Source organism: Cryptomeria japonica, chromosome 5 (assembly GCF_030272615.1).
Source record: "Cryptomeria japonica chromosome 5, Sugi_1.0, whole genome shotgun sequence".
Taxonomy (NCBI): Eukaryota; Viridiplantae; Streptophyta; class Pinopsida; order Cupressales; family Cupressaceae; genus Cryptomeria; species Cryptomeria japonica.
Genome location: NC_081409.1, coordinates 636,431,603 through 636,453,514, shown reverse-complemented (window position 1 = coordinate 636,453,514; position 21,912 = coordinate 636,431,603).

The following is a 21,912-nucleotide window of genomic DNA, read 5'->3' as shown; positions in this document are numbered from 1 at the left end:
TTTCACATTGGATGGTGGGTTTTTTTAGAGTCTCAATCTCCTTATTTATAAATGTTTTAGGTGAGTTAAGAAGATGTCCCACATAGAATATATTTTGGAGAGTATATTCTCCACACCCATTGTCAATAATCTTATCCTTGATCTTAGGTTGGGTGGAATTAGAGGTAGAGGTGACATTGGAGTGATCAATGGGTGGTGTGGTAGCGGGGGTATTAAGCGGGCAATGATATGTTGGATATTGTTGGAGTTGGTTGATACTATGAGTTTGTATTGTTGTCATTGATGTCAAACTTGGTTATCTAGATGAATGTTGGTTTGGATATGCTTTATCAAACTTGGTTATCTGAATGGATGTTCGGATATGCTTTTGGTAATGGTTGTGTCATCCTATATTGTTCTAATAACTTTTATCAACACAAAAAAGTTATTAGAACAATACGAGGTTGTATAGGTCTTAAGAGTACTTGAACTCATCATGTATGAATCTTCGAGACCACTTTTAATGGTATCTTCATAGTAATAAAGGTTACATCATCAAAATAGTATCTTCATACTCATAAGGTTGTATGTGGAACTAAAGAAAAACAAGTACAAATAACATGGCATGGTGTAATTTAAGACTTCCAAAGGTGAGAAACAAGTACAAATAAGAGAAGTGAGAAAGAGGATAACAAGATCAATTGGAATAGTCAAACCAACAAATATTTTGTAGCTTCATACATATTTAATGAAAAATGACACATCATATGAAATTTGCAAGTATCTTCATTTGATGGCACTCTCTTTCTACAAATTCTAACTTACCAATTAGTACAACTATGAATGGTATGACAAATATTGTAGTGGCAAATATTTTCTGTTTCAATCCCTCATATGTTTTCTCTTTCCCTTATCCACTTCATCTCTCCTACTCTATCTCCCTTTATCTCTTATTATCCATAGCTCTCTCTCTCTCTATGTATCTCTCTTCCTTTATCTTCCCATATATTTCTACCTCTCTCTCTTTTTCTCTTTCCATAAATCTCTATACCTTTCGCTCTTTATTTCCCTCTATTTCTCTTCATGTTTCTATTTTTCTATCTCTACTTCTTTCTATTTGTCTCTCTCTAGATATCTCTTCTCTTCTCCCTCTCTCTGAATCTTCTTATATATCTATATCTCTATCACTTTGTCTCAGCATCTATATCTCTCTATCTCTTCCTCTCCTTTTACTCTCTCTCTCTCTCTACCTGTCTATCTCTCTATTTGTGTCTCTCTCATTCTCTCACTTTATCTCTTTTCCTAGACCTCTATATCTATTATCTATTTACCTCTCTATTTCTCCATATTTATTGTTCCATCTCTCCCTCTATATCTACTTCATCATCTCTCCATATCTCTCTACCTCTATATATCTTCATCTATTGATACTCTCTTTCTACAAAATCTAACTTACCAATTAGTACAACTATTAATGGTATGAAAAATATTGTAGTTGCAAATATTTTATGTTTCGATCCCTCATATGTTTTCTCTTTCTCTTATTAACTTCATCTCTCGTAATCTATTTACCTTTCACTCCTCCCTTTATCTCTTTTTATCCATAGCTCTCTGTTTCTTCCCATATATTTCTATCTCTCTCTCTCTTTTTCTCTTTCCGTAAATCTCTATACCTTTCTCTATTTATCTCCCCCTATTTCTCTTCATGTTTCTATTTTTCTCTCTACTTCTCTCCATTTGTCTATCTCTAGATATTTCTTCCCTTCTCCCTCTCTCTGAATCTTCTTATATATCTATATCTCTATCACTTTGTCTCACCATCTATATCTCTCTATCGATTCCTCTCTTTTTATTCTCTCCCTCTCTCTCTATCTCTTTATGTGTGTCCCTCTCATTCTCTCTCTATTATCTATTCACCTCTCTATTTATGTATATTTATTTCTCCATATCTCCCTCTATATCTACTTCATTATCTCTCCATATCTCTCTACCTTTATATATCTCATCCTCTCTAGCTCTATATATATTTCTACCTCTCCCTCTCACATTCTCTCCCTCTCTATATATTAATCTCTTTCATTTGTATATATCCCTCTCTCTTGATCTCTCCCTCTCCTCTCCATATCCCTCTCCATCTCTATTTATATCTTCCTCTATATATATATCTCTCTCTCTCTCCATATCCCTCTCCATCTCTCTCTCTCTCTCTCTCTCTCTCTTCTTGTATTTCCTCATATCTTTGTTACTTTATCACTCTATCTCATCATCTATCTCTCCCTCTCTCTCTATATCTATATCTATCTCTCCCTCTCTCTCTATATCTCTCTATCTCTCCCTCTCTATTTCCCTACATCAATCTACCTTACCTCTCCCTATATATCTCTATCTCTACCCCTCTATTTCTAGATATGTCTCCCTCTCTCCCTCTTTCTATACCTCTATACCTACATATTTTTTAAAACTGAATTTAATATGATTATTGAATAGAAAATCAAAAGTAATATTAAATTATTTTAAAATGTGATTATCAACACATAAAAGTTATTAGAACAATATGAGGTTGTCTGGGTCTTAAGAGTACTTGAGCTCATAATGTATGAATGTTCGAGAACATGTTTAATGGTATGATCATAGTAATAAAGCTTACATCATCAAAATAGTACATTTTCATACTCATAAGGTTGTATGTGAAACTAAAGAAAAAGAAGTACAAATAACATGACATGGTATAATTTAAGACTTCCAAAGGTGAGAAACAAGTACAAATAAAAGAAGTGAGAAAGAAGATAACAAGATCAATTACAACAGAGTCAAACCAAGAAATATTTGGTAGCTTCATACACATTTAATGAAAAATGACACATTATATGCAATTTGCAAGTATCTTCATTTGTTGGCACTCTCTTTCTACAAAATCTAACTTACCAATTAGTACAACTATGAATGGTATGACAAATATTGTAGTGGAATTTTTTTTTCTATTTAGATCCCTCATATGTTTTCTCTTTCCCTTATTCACTTCATGTCTCCTAGTCTATCTCCCTTTCACTCCTCCCTTTATCTCTTTTTATCCATAGCTCTCTCTTTCTTTGTATGTATCTCTCTTCCTTTCTCTTCCCATATATTTCTATCTCTCTCTCTTTTTGTCTTTCCATAAATCTCTATACCTTTCTTTGTTTTTCTCTCCCTATTTCTCTCCATGTTTCTCTTTTTCTCTCTACTTCTCTCCATTTGTCTATCTCTAGATATCTCTTCCCTTCTCCCTCTCTCTGAATCTTCTTATATACCTATATCTCTATCACTTTGTCTCACCATATATATCTCTCTATCTCTGAACCTCTCCTTTTACTCTCTGTATCTCTACCTGTCTATCTCTCTATTTGTGTCTCTCTCATTCTCTCACTCTATCTCTCTTTCTAGACCTCTATATCTATTATCTATTTACTGCTGCATTTCTCCATATTTATTGTTCCATCTCTCCCTCTATTTCTACTTCATTATCTCTCCATATCTCTCTATCTCTATATATCTTCATCTATTGATACTATCTTTCTACAAAATCTAACTTACCAATTAGTACAATTATTAATGGTATGACAAATATTGTAGGTGCAAATATTTTATGTTTCGATCCCTCATATGTTTTCTCTTTCCCTTATTAACTTCATCTCTTCTACTCCATCTCCCTTTATCTCTTTTTATCCATAGATCTCTCTTTCTTTCTATGTATCTCTCTTCCTTTCTCTTCCCATATATTTCTCTCTCTCTCTCTCTCTCTCTTTTTCTCTTTCCATAAATCTCTATACCTTTCTCTGTTTATCTCCACCTATTTCTCTTCATGTTTCTATTTCTCTCTCTCTACTTCTTTCCATTTGTCTATCTCTAGATATCTCTTCCCTTCTCCCTCTCTCTGAATCTTCTTATATATCTATATCTCTATCATTTTGTCTCAACATCTATAGCTCTCTATCTCTTCCTCTCTTTTTATTCTCTTTGTTTATCTATGTGTGTGTGTCCCTCTCATTCTCTCTCTCTCTCTCTCTCTCTCTCTATATATATATATATATATATATATATATATATATATATATCTTGCTAGACCTCTATATCTATTATCAATTTACCTTTTATCCATATTTATTGTTCCATCTCTCCCTCTATATCTACTTCATTATCTCTCCATATCTCTCTACCTCTATATATCTCACACTCTCTAGCTCTATATATCTTTCTACCTCTCCCTCTCACATTCTCTCCCTCTCTATATATTTATCTCTTTCGTTTGTATATATATCCCTCTCTCTCACTCTCCTCTTCATATCCCCATCCATCTCTATTTATATCTTCCTCTATAGCTATATCTCCTTACCTCTCTCCCTCTCTCTCTCTCCCCTTGTATTTCCTCATATCTTTGTTTCTTTATCCCTCTATCTCATCATCTATATCTATCTCTCCCTATCCCTCTATATCTCTCTATCTCTCCCTCTCTACTTCCCTACATCAATCTACCTTACCTCTCCCTCTATCTCTCTATCTCCACCCCTCTATTTATAGATATGTCCCCCTCTCTCCCTCTTCCTATACCTCTATGCCTACATATTTTTTTAGATTGAATTGAATATGATTATTGAATAGAAAATCAAAAGTAATATTAAACTATTTTAAAATGTGATTATGAACACATAAAATTTATTAGAACAATACGAGGTTGTATGGGTCTTAAGAGTACTTGAACTCATAATGTATGAATCTTTGAGAGTACATTTAATGGTATCTTCATAGTAATAAAGCTTACATAATCAAAATAGTATCTCCATACTCATAAGGTTGTATGTGAAACTAAAGAAAAATAAGTACAAAGAACATGGCATGGTGTAATTTAAGACTTCCTAAGGTGAGAAACAAGTACAAATAAGAGAAGTGAGAAAGAAGATAACAAGATCAATTGCAAAAAAGTCAAACCAACAAATATTTTGTAGCTTCATACATATTTAATGAAAAATGACACATCCTATGCAATTTTCAAGTATCTTCATTTGTTGGCACTCTCTTTCTACAAAATCTAACTTACCAATTAGTACAACTATGAATGGTATGACAAATATTGCAGTGGCAAATATTTAATATTTCGATCCCTCATATGTTTTCTCTTTCCCTTATTCACTTCATCTCTCCTACTCTATCTCCCTTTCACTCCTACCTTTATCTCTTATTATCCATAGATCCCTCACTATATGTATCTCTCTTCCTTTCTCTTCCCATATATTTCTATCTCTCTCTCTTTTTCTCTTTTCATAAATCTCTATACCTTTCTCTCTTTATCTCCCCCTATTTCTCGTCATGTTTTTATTTATCTATCTCTACTTATTTCTATTTTTCTATCTCTAGATATCTCTTCCCTTCTCCCTCTCTTCGACTCTTCTTATATATCAATATCTCTATCACTTTGTCTCAACATCTATATCTCTCTATCTCTTCCTCTCCTTTTAATCTCTCTCTCTCTCTCTCTACCTATCTATATCTCTATTTGTGTCTCTCTCATTCTCTCACTCTATCTCTACTTCATTATCTCTCTATATTTCTCTATCTTTATATATCTTCATCTAATTATACTCTCTTTCTACAAAATCTAACTTACCAATTAGTACAAATATTTTATGTTTTGATCCATCATATGTTTTCTCTTTCCCTTATTAACTTCATCTCTCCTACTCTATCTCCCTTTCACTCCTCCCTTTATCTCTTTTTATCCATAACTCTCTTTATTTGTATGTATCTCTCTTCCTTTCTCTTCCCATAAATTTCTATATCTCTCTCTTTTTCTCTTTCCATAAATCTCTATACCTTTCTCTATTTATCTCCCCCTATTTCTTTTCATGTTTGTATTTTTCTCTCTAATTCTCTCCATTTATCTATCTATAGATATCTCTTCCCTTCTCCCTCTCTCTGAATCTTCTTATATATCTATATCTCTATCACTTTGTCTCACCATCTATATCTCTCTGTCTCTTCCTATCTTTTTATTCTCTCTCTCTCTCTCTCTCCCCATCTCTCTATTTGTGTCCCTCTCATTCTCTCTCTCTCTCTCTCTCTTGCTAGACCTCTATATATATTATCTATTTACCTCTATATTTATCCATATTTATTGTTCAATATCTCCTTCTATATCTACTTCATTATCTCTCCATATATCTCTACCTCTATATATCTCACCCTCTCTAGCTCTATATATCTTTCTACCTCGCCCTCTCATATTCTCTCCCTCTCTATATATTTCTCTTTCATTTGTATATATATATCTCTTGATCTCTCCCTCTCCTCTCCATATCCCTCTTCATCTTTCCTCTATAGCTATATCTCCTTACCTTTGTCTCTCTCTCTCTCTCTCTCTCTCTCTCTCTATCTCTCTGTCTGTCTGTCTGTCTGTTTGTCTGTCTGTCTGTCTCTGTCTCTGTCTCTGTCTCTATCTCTATTTCTATCTCTCTCTCTGTCTCTCTGTCTGTCTCTGTCTCTCTCTATTGTAAACATAACATTAAGTTATTAGTAGTGGACCCTTAATGTCTCCTTGATTAAAATATGTTTTTTAGTCTTGTTTAACATATTATAAATAGATGGATAGTTTATTTAACCCTATTAATTATCCATTAAGAAGTTTTATATCTCTCTATATATCCCTCTATATCACCCCCTCTCTTCTTCTTTATTCATTGAGGTCCCTCTTTCTCTATCTATATATCTTTGTGTATATCTCCCTCTCCCTTTCCCACACCCCCTTTTATATATTTATCTATCTCTCCCTCTATCCACCCTCCTTTTCTTCATCTCCTCTCTCTCTACATGTCTCTCTCCCTTTCTGGTGCAGATGCACCTATGTATGAAGAAATGAACCAAGAACAAGATGATCTTCTATTAGTCTAACTTGAATGTAATAAGACTCTATGGGTCCTTTTTGTAATTCAATGTCCTAGGAGTGTGACAAGTTTGTGTATGTTTGGGTCAAATTGTCATCTAGGGTCTGGTAGAGCAAATTGACTCAATAAGGGTCACAATGGTGTAAATTGAGGGATCAAGTGACCAAAAGTGTATTTGAGTCATTTTTGATGTTTTAGAATCAAATGTAATAGTTTTGGGGGACTATGATAGTCCAGAGTCTAAGTTGGTTGAATTATGCAAAAGTTGTCATATTGTCAATTTGTTGTCATGACAATTTTGCACTTTTTGTAAGTCATGTTTTTCCAATGGTCAGTTAGTTTGAAAAATAGTTGGAGGAGGTTGTGGTCATTTGGGAGATATCTTTAAAGGCCCCAAACGCCAAAGGATGTATGTTGGTTGTTTTGGAAAGGAAATTGAAGCATCAAAACTGTTGGAAACTCGAAAAACCGTCTAATTTCTGTTGATTGCATACTGAAGGTGGATTGGAAAGAATTCTCATGTCATAGTTCCTATAACTAGATTATTTTACCTTTTTTTATATTTTAGTTCGAAGTCTTGAAGTGATCGCTGCCTCATTCTACAAGCAAATCTCTATCAGGTAGCCTACAACCCTTAAACCCCTAGGGTTTGACCGTAATAATGGGTTTTGGCCTATCAATCCTTAACTAAACACTCTACTATTATAGGAGATGATAGGCCACTATATCATATGTCAGTTCCAAAAGCCATTAAGAGGATACAACAGGGAAAAGAGGATGAAGAACTAACTCTAGGTCTGGCATCTCTATGTGATAGACCAGTTTGATGAGTGCAGTGCGTGAGAATTGGGTGGTAGAGAACTGGAAAGGGGTTTGAATATGGTAGAAGAGTAATTTGGAGGTTTAAATAACATTTCATGGTCAGTGGAGGTCACCCATTAGGAGAACCAAACCAATTTGTGAAAGGTGTTCAGTCAAATAGGTCTAATAGCCCAATCAGGTCTATTAGTGCAATATAGGTTGGGATATTTGCAAGTTGTTCCAGTATCAGAAACTAAGAATTTTTTGAGAAATCCCAAAAGGGTATCTGAAAATATAATTTTTTTTCCTAGATCCTCAGGGTGTCAAAATTTATTACTCGATTCCTTCAAATGGAGGCCTAACTGCAACCGGTTCAATTTGTGGGAGAGTGAGTCAAAATTGATCTTCCGGTGGATCTAAACCATGAAATCCTATTTAATTTGTGTTAAGGTGTTGTGAGAAAACCCCTCCAAGGATCATTGTATTGAATTGGTCAAGTGGGCCATTCAAACCCTCAAGCCTAGTAGTAGCCCACTTATGTATGCAAGGGTGTGGGTAGTCACACAAGAACTTGAGAAGTGTTAGTTGTTTGTAAGTGAACGTAGTGGAGCCATTGGGTTTTCCAAGATGTTGTTTGGTGCCATTGAACCATTGCTTGACTTGGTGTTGTGTAAGGATATTTGGAATTAGGGATTACCGATTGAGTTTGTGAGCCTTAGACACTGGTTGGTTAGAGGTTACCTCCTTCCGGTCTGTTGCCTCCTCATCACTTTCTCACTATCCATATTATTTCTTCTTCCTCTACTTATTTCTCTCTCCCACTCCAAGCCTCTTCTATCTCCCCTCTTCTATCTCCCTACCTCCTTTTACCATATATCCCTCCCTCCCTCCTTCCCTCTCTCTCTCTCTCTCTCTCTCTCTCTCTCTCTCTCTCTCTCTCTCTCTCTCTCTCTCTCTCTCTCTCTCTCTCTCTCTCTCTCTCTCTCTCTTCTTGTATTTCCTCATATCTTTGTCTCTTTATCACTCTATCTCTCAGTCTCCATCTCCCTCTCCATCTCTCTATCTCTCCCTCTCTATCTCCCCACATCAATCTACCTGACCTCTCCCTCTATCTCTCTCTATACCCGTATATTTCTAGATATGTCTCCCTCTCTCCCTCTTCCTATACCTCTATACCTACATGTTTTTGCCTCTCTATCTCTATCTCTCCATATCCCTCTATGCTTATATTAGTTCTCTCTCTTCTCCTCTCTTTATGTCACTTCCTAGAATGATCCATCTCCCTCTCCCTCTCCCTCTCTCTCTCTCTCTCTCTCTCCCCCTCTCATTACACTTATCTCTTCAACCTCTATGTCTCTTTGTTTTATCTCTCATTCTCATTATTTCTATATCCCTCTTTACCCCTCTATCTCTCCCCCATTCCTCCTCTTTGCTTGTTGCAAACATAACATACTCTTGTTGTAATTGATCTTGATTATATTCCTAATTCAAAGATGTTTTAAATTGTGTTTAGATCCTTGTAAGTGGATGCATAATTGATGTGAAGCTACTACATAAATGCATGCAAACAAAATTTGAAAATTTACTTCAATTGTCCTTCTATGTTTATTCGGCGTACCCATTGCACACCAAGGTGCATTTGCTAGTTATTCTAATAGTGTGTCAATTTTGGAAGGTTAGAAGATGTCAATATCAAATTTATAGGGAATGGTTCATTGTTTTTTGTGTTAGAAAACATGTTATTAACCAAATTATATTTTGAACATGCATTTATTTGCAACTTCTATCTTATGTGAAATTATAGGTGGCATGTATTTTGTATTGAAAAGTTTTGGTCCTTTCAATGCGTTAGATTCTTTTAGTTAGAACTTTAGGCTTGGGTAGAGTAAAGGTTGTGTAAACTATGAGCATAGAGTCTACACTTTTCTGTACTTGAACTTTTATAGTGGGATGAAACCATTTCGTATACTAATTTCTTTCACTCCAATTATCATTATAATATATGAAATTATTAAAAGTTATATTATTTTTAAAGTGATTAAAATTATACGATGTATTTTAAATGAGTTAGACATTGTGTATTCGGTGTTAGAAATATTAATTTGACACAAGTTTTCAAGGAGAGAGGTTCGTAAGAGAGTCTTGTTTGTACATAAATATATGGATTAAGTATCCACTATATGAGATCAAAGCTTTATATGCATCAAATATTGGATTGTCCTTGAGTAATGTATGAATTGGTGTTAATAAACTTGAATATTAAATACAACAAAACACATTAATATAAAGGGAAAAACAAGCATAGTTTGATATCATTATTATTAGTAGAACTAAACAAAAAATTTCTACCATGGAACAAAGCCCAATTCAGCTAAGTTATTTTGAGCAATAATACTGACATATAATTTAGGCATTTGTTAACAAAAAGGTCACATAATTTAGATATTTGGTAGCTTCTACATTGTAATTATCTTATGAACTCATTTAGTTGGCTATTGCGATCTTTGTAAGGTCCATGCGACCTTTACATAATTATTGTATGGTTTGACTAAACTATATAATTTGTGATGTGGGTTATGTTCCATCTATGTTGAGAATAAAATTGCTTAAATGAAATGGTTGATTATAATCATTTGGTATCTTTTTGTAAGTGGCTATTCTTGTGAGTGTGATGACCTGTTTGTTATGTTGAATAATTATAACTGGGCATTGTTTGGATCAAATTATTGTTATAACCATGTTATATTCATGATTATGGGTACATCTTTGTTGTACTATCCCAATGGATGAAATCCCCATTGTTTCCATTAGCCTATCTCAACATTGGCATTCAAAAAGATTATGATTCTTTAACCATTTTCTCATGTTTTCAGACTTGTAGTCCCTTGTGTTAAGGAGTTGTGTAGCCTTGTGTTATGTTTCGAAAACCTTGAGCCATCTAAGAACCCATTTCATGATACCTCATAAATCGAGGAAGTTATACCTCACTGAGTGCAACGTTTATCTTGCTAGTTTTCTTTCTATAGAGCCTTATTGATTTTTAGTTGTATTTTATTTAGGTGTCATGGTATCGAACTTGTGATAATTTTAATACTAGTGTGTTGGGTATTAGACTTTATGGAAGTTTGATATCCAAATTTCTGTACCACATTTAGGAGAAATTTGAAATGAAGGTATTAGACTCTTGTGAAGTTCGATACCAAGGTAGCAAACTCTCATGGAGTACAATACGAAGATATCCACCTTAGAAGAAGATCAAAGGGGCATAAAACTTTATTGAGATATGATACCAATATCAAACTTGTGGGAAGCTCAATAGATTATTAGCAGTCAAGGATTTTGGTTGACATGTAATAGATTTTTTTTTTCCGCATTTTTCACATTTTTCTTTAAAATTGAACACTTATTTAGGGTGAGTGGAATTGGGGGACCGAAAAGTTGTTTTAAGAGGCCAATTGTTTTTTGAAATCAGAAAGGACTCATCTTGGATGAAAAATTTAAAAAGATAATTATACTCAAAATTTGAGAGATGCAAGAAGAAGAAGACTTGTAGTGTTTTGAATCTACTTTCTAAAGTAATATTTTAAAAAAAGAAATCATTGGAGATAAAGGGGTTTAAAAAGGGGCAACACACAAACTAGTCCTAATTTTGTTAAAAAACATAACATGGTGCTTAGTGTGTGGTACCCAAAAAATTAATAATTTATTTAGTATTTAAAAATGTCTTTGGTTAGAAATTAACTAGCACCATTTAGTTCATGCTCAATTTTTCTACTAATTTTTTAATGAATATATGATTTTTAACTAATTTTGAAAGTGGACAATCGTTGAAAAATATAAAATTGAGCATGCAGACCCTTAATTTTATTGAAATCTAATCGAAAGTCTTCTTTTTTTTAATGTCTCAATTATATTATAGTTTCTAAATATGTATTTTTTCAAATTTGAATGAACGAGTAAAAAATGAGACTAAAATTATTATACATAGGTTTTTTCTAACAAAAATAGTCACCAACAAAAAAATTAAAGATCAAAACCTTAACATAAATGAAACATATTAAAAAATATGTGATTAGAAATCTAAGAAAGAGCACAATGTTACTTTTTCATTTTCATTTTTCTGACTTGACATTGAAACACATGAAAAATATATAAAGAGCATGCTCAAGATTGTATCAATTTTTTAAGAATTTGAAAAAAAATGTCTTCGGATGTTGAAATGTTAACTAATCTAATCCTTTGGGTTGGATGGCCAAGGCCAATACAACCCTAAGGATTGTAAATTCAAAAGGACAATAAGAATGTTAGAATGTTATAACATGCATTAATTTTGGCATTAGTCTTGCCATAATGGAAACATATTATAACACACTAGCATTTTTGTTCATAAGAAACATAATATAATTCAATGTTCATGTGAGGAACCTTCTTAATTATAAAATTATAATTTATGTTTCATGCATCTAATTTCAATTGGTGAGGATGATGGTATGTTTAAATTTGATTATGTAATTCTCAAAGATTATGGTTGAACTTCTCCCTAAATAAAATAAGATTATTATGATTAGAACGTGCACAACCTCTACCTTATGTTATCTCATTTGGATCGATATTGTCATCCTATGAGTAAAGCAAGAACCTTGAGATCCATTTGAGCCTCAGTGATGAATGACTAAATGGTTGAGTAAGTTAAGTATGCGTATGCACTCTCTCGGCAATGCATCATTCTTAAAAAGAAATGTAAAAGTATTGATTCTTTTATTGATTGGTTGAATACATAAATGAATAGATAGATACTCCTCTCAACTGAAGCTGATTGCTACTCTATCAGAGATTGATCTTTCCTTTATCTATTCACCCCATAATGGAGTAGGGCCCATCCAAATAATAGTGTTAATTGGCCCTATTAGAGAGTAGCCCCCTAACACTATAATATAGACTAAAGGTAGTTAACCTCCCACCCCTTATTATTATTTAGTTTAGCTTATCATAGCTATAGAAAGGAGGGGGAATTGGGGGTAGGGCTTCCCCTTTTGTAATGAGGGATCCACATCGAGATTATCCTAACAATCTAGGGTCCCATAGTGATTTAATTCCTTTATAGGTAGTGAGGGACAACAAACTTACATCCATTTTCTATAACATCTCCCTCATCAATTAATTCCAAGATAGGTTGGTTCCCCTCTCTAGTATGGTGGTCTTAGGTAATGAGTTTGGAAGGGAGAGTAAGGTTGGGTTTAACTTTGAGGTGAAATCTGAGAGTTTAGAGCTTGGTTTGAGGTTGGGTTTGTATGGGTTGGGTGTTGGGTCTACAAGAAGAAGTGAGTTAATTCCTATTTACCCCTTTCTTTATTATAGTGTAGGTTTAGGTGTGGTGGTTTTTTGTTGTTGTTATGAACAAGTGTAGTATGGAGGTACTGATATATACTTGTAGTCAACAATAAACTATATTAGTGATTAAAAGGCTCAATTTTCACCCTACTTTAAGTCCCTTGTTATGGCCCCCTCTAGGAGAGATGAGGATAGCTAACAAGGGATATATATATATATATATATATATATATATATATATATATATTTGATCCTACTATATATAATAGGAAAGAGGGACTAAAGGAAATGAAGTGGTTACCTAAGAATTGGAAGGTAGAATTAAATCCTTATGTATTTCTAGGATGTGAGCACTAAGCATGTAGATGCATTGACTCTTTAGGTGCTCTAGACATTACATAGTAAGATATTGGGGTGATTGAGAGTGTTTGGTTTCTAAGATTATCATTAGTGATTATGTGGGTGAGTGGAATCTATAGTGTATACTTGGCATCTATAAAGGGAATAAAAAAAAAATATTGAGAATAGAAAAACAAGTTTACGAAGAAATAAATATAGAAGTATTGGTTGAGGTCTAGGTGAGTTATCACTTTGAAGCTAGCCTACCTCTCTCTTGTTGGGTTTAAAGGGAAAAAGATTGCCTCACCAACTCCAACCACACCAATCTAATTATAGAGGTAGGGGTAATTTTGACCAACATGACACTCTCACCAAGATTAGGCAAATGGATAAAGAACTTTCAATCCTAAACACATAAACTTTGGATTTGTGAAACTAGATTATACTATATTTTTATGTTAGATAGAATGTTTACAAGTTGTGCCTTTAGGCCATACAAAGACAAAGTAGTATAAGCACTTATATGTGTAAGGCCTAACTCTTTAATCCTTTCTTCCTTGATATAGCCCCCACATCGCATTCATTGGGAAAAAAAATTGAAAATGGACCCACACGCCTTACTTTTTGCCCCCATTTGAAAAGCCCAACACTAACAAATCAAAATGCAAAGTTAGAATGATCAAATTCAAACATTCCAAAATAAATGAGCCATGGAAAATCTTCACTCATAGAAGATGAAGTCCACTTGAGGAATGGCAGAACCTACTAATCCTCGACTAGATAATAGAGGGTCTAGAGTGACTAGGCTCATGTCACATATATAATCTAGAAAATCCCTTTTACCAAAAACTAATTCTAAGCTATTAGTAACCATACGGCCATCAAACTAAGTCCATGTTCGTGATACTTATGAAGAAAATGAGTCATTCACCCTCGCTTCTCTCCAAGTTTAATATTGTCGTGTAAAGCATGAAACTTGAAACATGTTTATAAATTGAACAAACTAGTGACGGTTGTCGTCGATTTAAAATCATCAACCGTTCGGCTTTACCATCAAAGTCGATGAAATACGAAAGTTATTTGCTAAACAAATAAAGGCGTGGACATCATCGTCGACTTAGTTAATGTTCATCGACGGTTCAAAACCTTCTCAATTAGGATAAATAGTGGTTTAGCTAAGAGTTAACATTTTAATACCACTTATTCATCAGTATAAATTAAACCAGACAAAGATTTGTGTTCATTTTCATTGGTATCTTAAACCAAATTTTGATTAGATAGCATGAGGTCTTTTGGGTGAGCTTTCTTCCAATGCTTTTTATAGCTTGTAGAAGATTCAAATTGTGGTGAGTATACACGTCTCTTCAATCCCTTGCCTGGTAACAATACTATTGAATACGATGTTACTGCACACAAAAATTCTTATATCTACAACATTCCATCAACGGTGTCCTGCCTACCTTTCTTCTTCTACATAATCAATAAGTATTGCAGAATAATGCATGAGCAGTCCAATGAGAAGAAACTTCGTTAACTGGGCGTGGAGCCACATTGCTTACACAATCCACAGAGGGCGTAGCACGCTCTTAATATCGCTGCAGAGGGCGTACAACATAGAGAAAGAGGAGGAGGAAATATAGTCCAGTGCTTTCTGAAATGAAAAAAAGTATGACTTGAGATTCTCCTGAAACGATCGTGACCTTTGGAATGGCAACAGGTGCATATGGGTGGCCTGTCTTAACTGCGTAATACATTTGTCTGCCATTATTACGAGCATTCCAGTGAAAACAATGGTGAAAATAACCAAAACAAGCCACCAGTTGTGGCAGATGAGGAGGTTGTTAGCCTTCAACTCTTCTGAGAGTGTGGGTACTATTATAGCTATTTGAATTCCCATACAGAATAAGCAGACTCGTGCAGAGAGAATTTCATGGCCACTCCACATATTGGTTTCGTTAGGCTAAACGCGAACCATTCAATGAGCACAAAATGAAGACACCAGGGATGGAGCGGCCCTCCTTTACGTCGTCTTAAGTCGAAAGAGATTGCTTGACAGGCAGGTATGATCGGCTTTCAAGCCTAGCCATTGGACTTGCAGTGGTGTAAACAACTAGATTTTGGATTTCAAGTTTGACCATTGTCGTGCTAATTAATTTATAAGATGTAGTTCAAGGCCTCAGGAATGAATCAACACCTTGCATTTGCCACTTATTTCGGAAGAGATTGATGTTGTCATCTAAGTGTAAATTTTGACAGTCTTAAATTTTCGAATGGAAAATTAAAAAACTGTTGGCAAAAAAGTGAAGTGCCAATCACAAAACAGGTAAAAAATAGAGAGAAAAAATTAAATGAAAAATCTTCACAAATTATAGAATAACATTTTATTTCATTGGCTGGCACTGTTTCCAATAAATGATTGAGTGAGATGAAAACATTAGTCTTTGCCTATACAAGTGATGACTAATAAAAGGTTCCTAACATGAGGATACACATCTGTTCAATCCCTTGCTTGGTAACGAGACTATTGAATTTTGAGGGATGGCCTTTACGTCATCTTATGTCGAACAAGATTGCTCGAAAGGCTTTCAAGTGTGGTCATTGGACTTGCAGGGGTGTAAACAATTGGATTTTTGATTTCAAGTTTGACCATTGTCATGCAAATTAATTTATAAGATGCAGTCCGAGGCCTCGAGAATGAATCAACACTTGCATTGCCCGCTTATTTGGGGAGAGATGGATACTATCCTATACTGGTGTAAATTTTGATAGGATATTTGGTTCACTTTAATAACTCACAAACATGGTCAATGTCTGTACCTTGTTAGTACCTGTCTTTAGGCAAATTTTTAGTTGTACATTAGTGATGAAGTCTTGTTTGTGAATAAAGACATAGGCTAATTATCTACTAAATAAGTTGAAAGCCTAGTATCTATTGAAAATTTGATCATCCTTTGATTAATGAATGAATTAGTGTTAATAAACTTGAATATTAAATGCCACAAACATATTAAGGGAAAAATAAACATAGTTTGATATCATTCTGTAAAGTGGAAAATTGGATCCTAGTGGTTCCCCACCTAGGAGAAAGAAAGGAAACCACTAGGATGATTTTCACTCGGGAGATACTTTACATTCAAAAGAGGGGCTTGAATCTGCTAGATCTGAATCCAAGGAGAATAAGGATGTGAATACCAAGTGGATTGCAAGGGTTGGAATGTGATTTACCCTCTTTTGTAAATGGAAGGGTTGACTTGTTGACTATGTAGAAAAGGGGGATAAAATGGATGAAATAGGGAGCTACCGGTTCAGGAACATGTTGTAACTTCGGATTTGAGATATTTAAACTGATACAAATCTGCCCTACAAATTTGGAGAAAATTCATCGAGACCAGGTTGAAAGTGTACTTGGTCCTCCGAAAAATCCGTGTGCCGAAAAAGGGTTTTTCCGTCTTTGCAAATGAAGTCCAAACCTGCAATTACAGCTACGCACCTGCAACCTACACACAAAAAAGAAGGGGGAAAGGGTTGTGGATAGGGGTTTGCCTCAGTCAAACCTCGGTTGAGCAATCAACCTTGAAAGAAAGTAATTGCAAATTCTTAAATGTAAATGATAGAAATGTATACCTTGTAGATCTGCAATTGATTGATGATAGTTTCTTTGCTCCTTGAATGTGATCACAAATGTTGTATGAAATGGCATGTAACATGACAAAAACCTAACACACACACATGCTTGCAAATGAATGTTGTAATGTTGCTCCAATGGATGAATAAAGAAGACACATGAAGAAGGAGATGTTTGAAGACTTGAATGCTTGACGACGATAGTGAAGACCTTCCTCTTGAATTTTTTCTTATTCTTCTATATGTTGTTTATCAAATGAGGGAATTGAATCTCCTTTTATACATGCCTAAGAGGATTAATTTTTATCCCACTGAAGGTCGACAAAGGAAAGTTTAAGTCCCTGAAGAGTAAATTATGTTGAAGAGCTGGATAGACCTATCTTAGGGCCACCCTAAGAGGGAGGACAGGGCACCGCACTCCTATCCTAGGGGGGACAGGGGTGCCACTCCCCTGTCCTAGGGGGGACAGGGGCACTGGCGCCCCTGTCCTGCCCTATCTTGGGGCATGGACAGGGTCCTGAGGTGTCATTAGGGTTGAGATGGGAGAAGTTCAAAATGAAGGTGTAGAGAGGGGTCTCAATCGAGTAGAGAGATGCAGTCGCATAGGTGAGGGCCTAAGATGTGGTCTAAATTGCGAGGGCCACATTTTTATGATGCTACACATTCCTATTAGTAAAATTAAATAAAAAATCTTGTTACAGAGTGAAATCCCAATTTTCAATTCAACTCAATCATTTCGAGTAATAATATTCACACATAATATGGATATTTGTTAAGCAAAAGAGGTCACATAATTTAGATATCCGATAGCTTCTATCCTATAATTATATGTAATTGTTGGTTTAACCTTTCTTAGTAGAGTTTGTGTGACCTTTACATAATTACATTGCATAATTTGGTTTTTATATGATTGTAATGTGGGTTATGTTTCATGGATGTTTAGAATGAAAGTATTTAAAGGATTATAATCATTTGACATCTTTTGCACACTTGTTCTAGTTTGGATGTTGACTTGTTTATTATGTTAAATCATTATAATTTGACATGTTTATATTAAATTATTTTATGTTATAACCATTTTATAATCATGTTTATGGATGAATCTTTATTGTATTATCCTAGTGGATGAATTCCCCATTGTTTCACATTCAAATTTGAAGTCATATGGTCATACATTCCATGGTATCAAATTTGAAGTCATATGGTCATACATTCCATAACAACTCATAAATCTACGAAGTTATGCCTTCCTAACTATGAAGTTGATCTTGCTATTTTTCTTTCAATGCCTTAAATATTTTTAGTTGTTTTTTGTCTAGGTGCCATGGTATCAAACTTGTGAGAATTTTGGCACTGGTTTGTTGGGTGTCATACTTTTTAGAAGTTTGATACTGAGTGTTGTGTATCAAACTATGGACATGTTTAATACAAGGGCATCAAACTCTTGGGTAGTTCAATACCAAGGTATTTGAATCTGATGAAGTCTGATAGCAATGTATCTTCCCTAAGAGAAGCTTAATGGGGCATCAAACTTTGTGCAGGACCAATATTGATATCACAATCGTGCAAATCTCGATACCTCATTTGGAGTTGGGGATTTTTAGTGACCTTTTATATTTTCTTTGCATTTTTACAAGGTTTTTTAGATTATGTTAGAAATTATGAATATTAATATAATATTACCTTGCCCTTAATTAATATATCTTTTCCATATCATACTAGATTATGATTATTTCTATGTCTTGTATCTTTTAGTTGTTTTCATCTAGGTGAATTATGGTATTGGAATTATGAGAAGTTTGGTACTAGTGTGTTACTTGATATCAAACTTTTGAGAAGTTTGATACCAACAGTTGTGTATCAAACTAAAAATATATCTGGTATTGAGTGTAGTGTGTTAAACTATTAGTTGTACATTACAGTTTTTGCACACCTCTTCTTGCCAGGATGATGGCTTGTGAATTATGTTGAATCATTATAAATAATCCTATTTATATTAAATTATATTATGTTTTTTATTAGATTAGTAGGGAGACGGCCCTGACCAAAAGAGAAGCAGAGTTACATCATAAACCAAACACCAACTGTAAAACAACTAGCAAAAAGGATCCAATACTAATAAAAAATGATCAAAAATTTTCCTACCCCTGAAACTATTTCTATGGATGCTAGTATCATACTCCATGTTAATAGCATAAGTATCATAATACCTATAAACATAAGCTATACTATTAATTTTGTTTCCAGCATTATCCATATCAACCAAACCCAAGTCAGTCTTAGTAAAATTAATTAACATAAAGTCTATCAAATTGGGCATGCAGGCCCCCAGTAACCATTTGAAGTAAAACATAACCAAAAGATCAAAACTAGAAAAAAACCAATAGACCAATACTTCTTCTTTATCATATTCCATTCTCACTCGATCCTGCTGACATTTTTCTTCCATGCCTCCTGTTGATCATCTTCGTCCTCCTCCATCATCTCTCTTAAACCCTTTTTTCCCTACTTCTTCCTAATTTTCTTCAGTCTACCTTCACCAGAAACTGTCCCCAGGATTGCATTCTTCATAATCCCATATGTGATATTGCAGATAGAATTGAAAGCGTCACATAGAAGTTTCATCTTATTGTCTTGTTCTTCGTAATTCTTTTCCAGCCTTGCAATTTTCTCCTTCATATCATTCACTTTTTCCTCAATAGTGTTTTTAGCCTCTTGGGTCGGCCCCAAAGGCAAACAGGGCACCATTTCCATATCTTTAGAGGAGACAGGGCTATTGTGCTCTTTGAAAGGAGACTCCTGTTCACTTTCCAATTTGCTATTTTCTTACTCAATTTCCTCTTCTTCATCCATGTTCTCATCAGGGATTTCAGTCTGTTCCTCCTCATCTGCATTGACATCCTCATCCTCAGAGTTACCTTGAGAGTCGGCCTCATCTTCAATATCATAAATTTCATACAAATTAGTCTTAGTATTGGTAGGCTGTTTCCTCTCCTTGGGGCGAAGCCTAGCCGATTTTCTTTCCCTCGAGCTACTCTCAATTTTCTCTTGCATTGTTCCTTTCACCTCTTCCTCTTCCAAGTTGTGAATCTCTTGGTCAATGGTCAGGCTCTTTCCAACAGACTCACTACCAGACCTCTTAGCTTTCCTTCAGTTGTTTTTAGGCGTTTCACTTTTCCTTTTGTCTGGGGTTAAATCCAACAAGGCCAACTCAAAGGAATTCTTTTCCAAGGTCATAATAGGGTTTTTTCCCATTCTTTTACCATGACTTGAGAGGATAGACATCTCCTTAGGGTTCTCAGAGATTAAACTGGGATTATTTTTAGGGGTTTTCTTACAACTCCCCTCACTACCAGAGGCTGAGGCAATACAACTAGCAGTGGGGGTATGATCAATGACATACTTATATATTAGGTAAATTAAACACTGATGTAAGGGTGAATTCACCCCATTTTGAATACATGCACTGCGGGATGAGAATAAAAAGAACGACATATTTATCTTGACATGGTGTCTAATGTGGTTCAAAATGGGGAAGTGATAACCATGGATGGTAGGATAATGACCCTCTAAGGTAAAATATTTCATAACATGATAGCTAACCAAAGGAAACGGCTTAGGGAGGGCATAGCAATCATACCCATTTTGAAAGGGAACCGGTTTTTCGCCTTTCTCAAAGAATTTATGCATGAAGCCTCTATAGTCCCCTATGCTCTTTTTCTCAACTTTCTTTTTGTCATTCTGCAATCCGATCACCTCGACTATGTACTCAGGCGTGACCGTAAAGGTAATTCTTCTCACTATTACCTCACCATTCTACCAGGAATAACAAACCCTAGCCGAGAGCTCCTTGTTGTAGCCCTTCATTGCTAGAAAGAACGGAGTGAAGCCTGCCATTTGAAAGAGATCCCATGGCTCTTTGTTGTCTCTAAAATCTGCACAGTTACTCAGTTCAGTGCATTTCAAAGGGGCCCCATCTTATCAAAGAAAAAAACACAACAATACCCAACACTTTGAAAGTGACTGAGCAAAAAGCAACTAAAATGACAACTGTTACTTCTTTTGGAAGGGAAGAACATAAAAATGCTTTTCTCGATAACCCTCAAAATGATAATACTCACATGTGTGACACCTAGGATCATCATTTCCTGTAAAGGCGATGTAAAAATCACTCCATTTAGTGTTCTCCGAAGTGAAAAAATCAGTCCTTTTTGCAGCCCTTCTAATAAGTACTTTATCATCCCAAATCCAAGCACAAATCCCATCCATCACCATCATGCTTTTATTGAGAAAGCTCCTTTCTAGGACATCGTCCATGTAATCCATCCAAGAATTGATAGAACCCCAGTCCTCAAGGTACCAAGTCATCTCCTCGTAAATCCACCACCTGTGTGGGCCCAGCTAACAATTCAAAATTTAAAAAAATACGGGCATAATAATTAAAAAAAGTCATTCAAACAAGTCAGTACTCCCACTTCCCACTTTCTTTTTTAAAATTCTTCTTTCCTATACGAGGATTTCTTTCAACTCTCCAGAGCTATTTTCAAACTTAAAGATCTGCCCATCCATTATACGAAGACATCCGACCTATTGCCTTCTCTGTAGGTATGTTGTATTTTGATGTTTTCAAATAATCCAATTTGCCATTTACATTTGTCAATTATCTCTCTGATCTTCCAAGGAGGAGAGATGACAAAATTGAGGAAGTCAATAGTTAGTTTGGAATCTCCTTCCAGAATTACATTCTTTTTATAGATATCATATAGTTGCTGAAGACCCATCCAAGCTGCCCAAGCTTCCACCTTGTTGTTAGTAGCTGTCCCCAGACCATAGCCAAACCCAACAACCAAGAAGCCTTTATGATCACAAATTAAACCTCCTGCCCTCGATATCCCAGGGTTGCCTTTAGAGCAACCATCAAAATTGC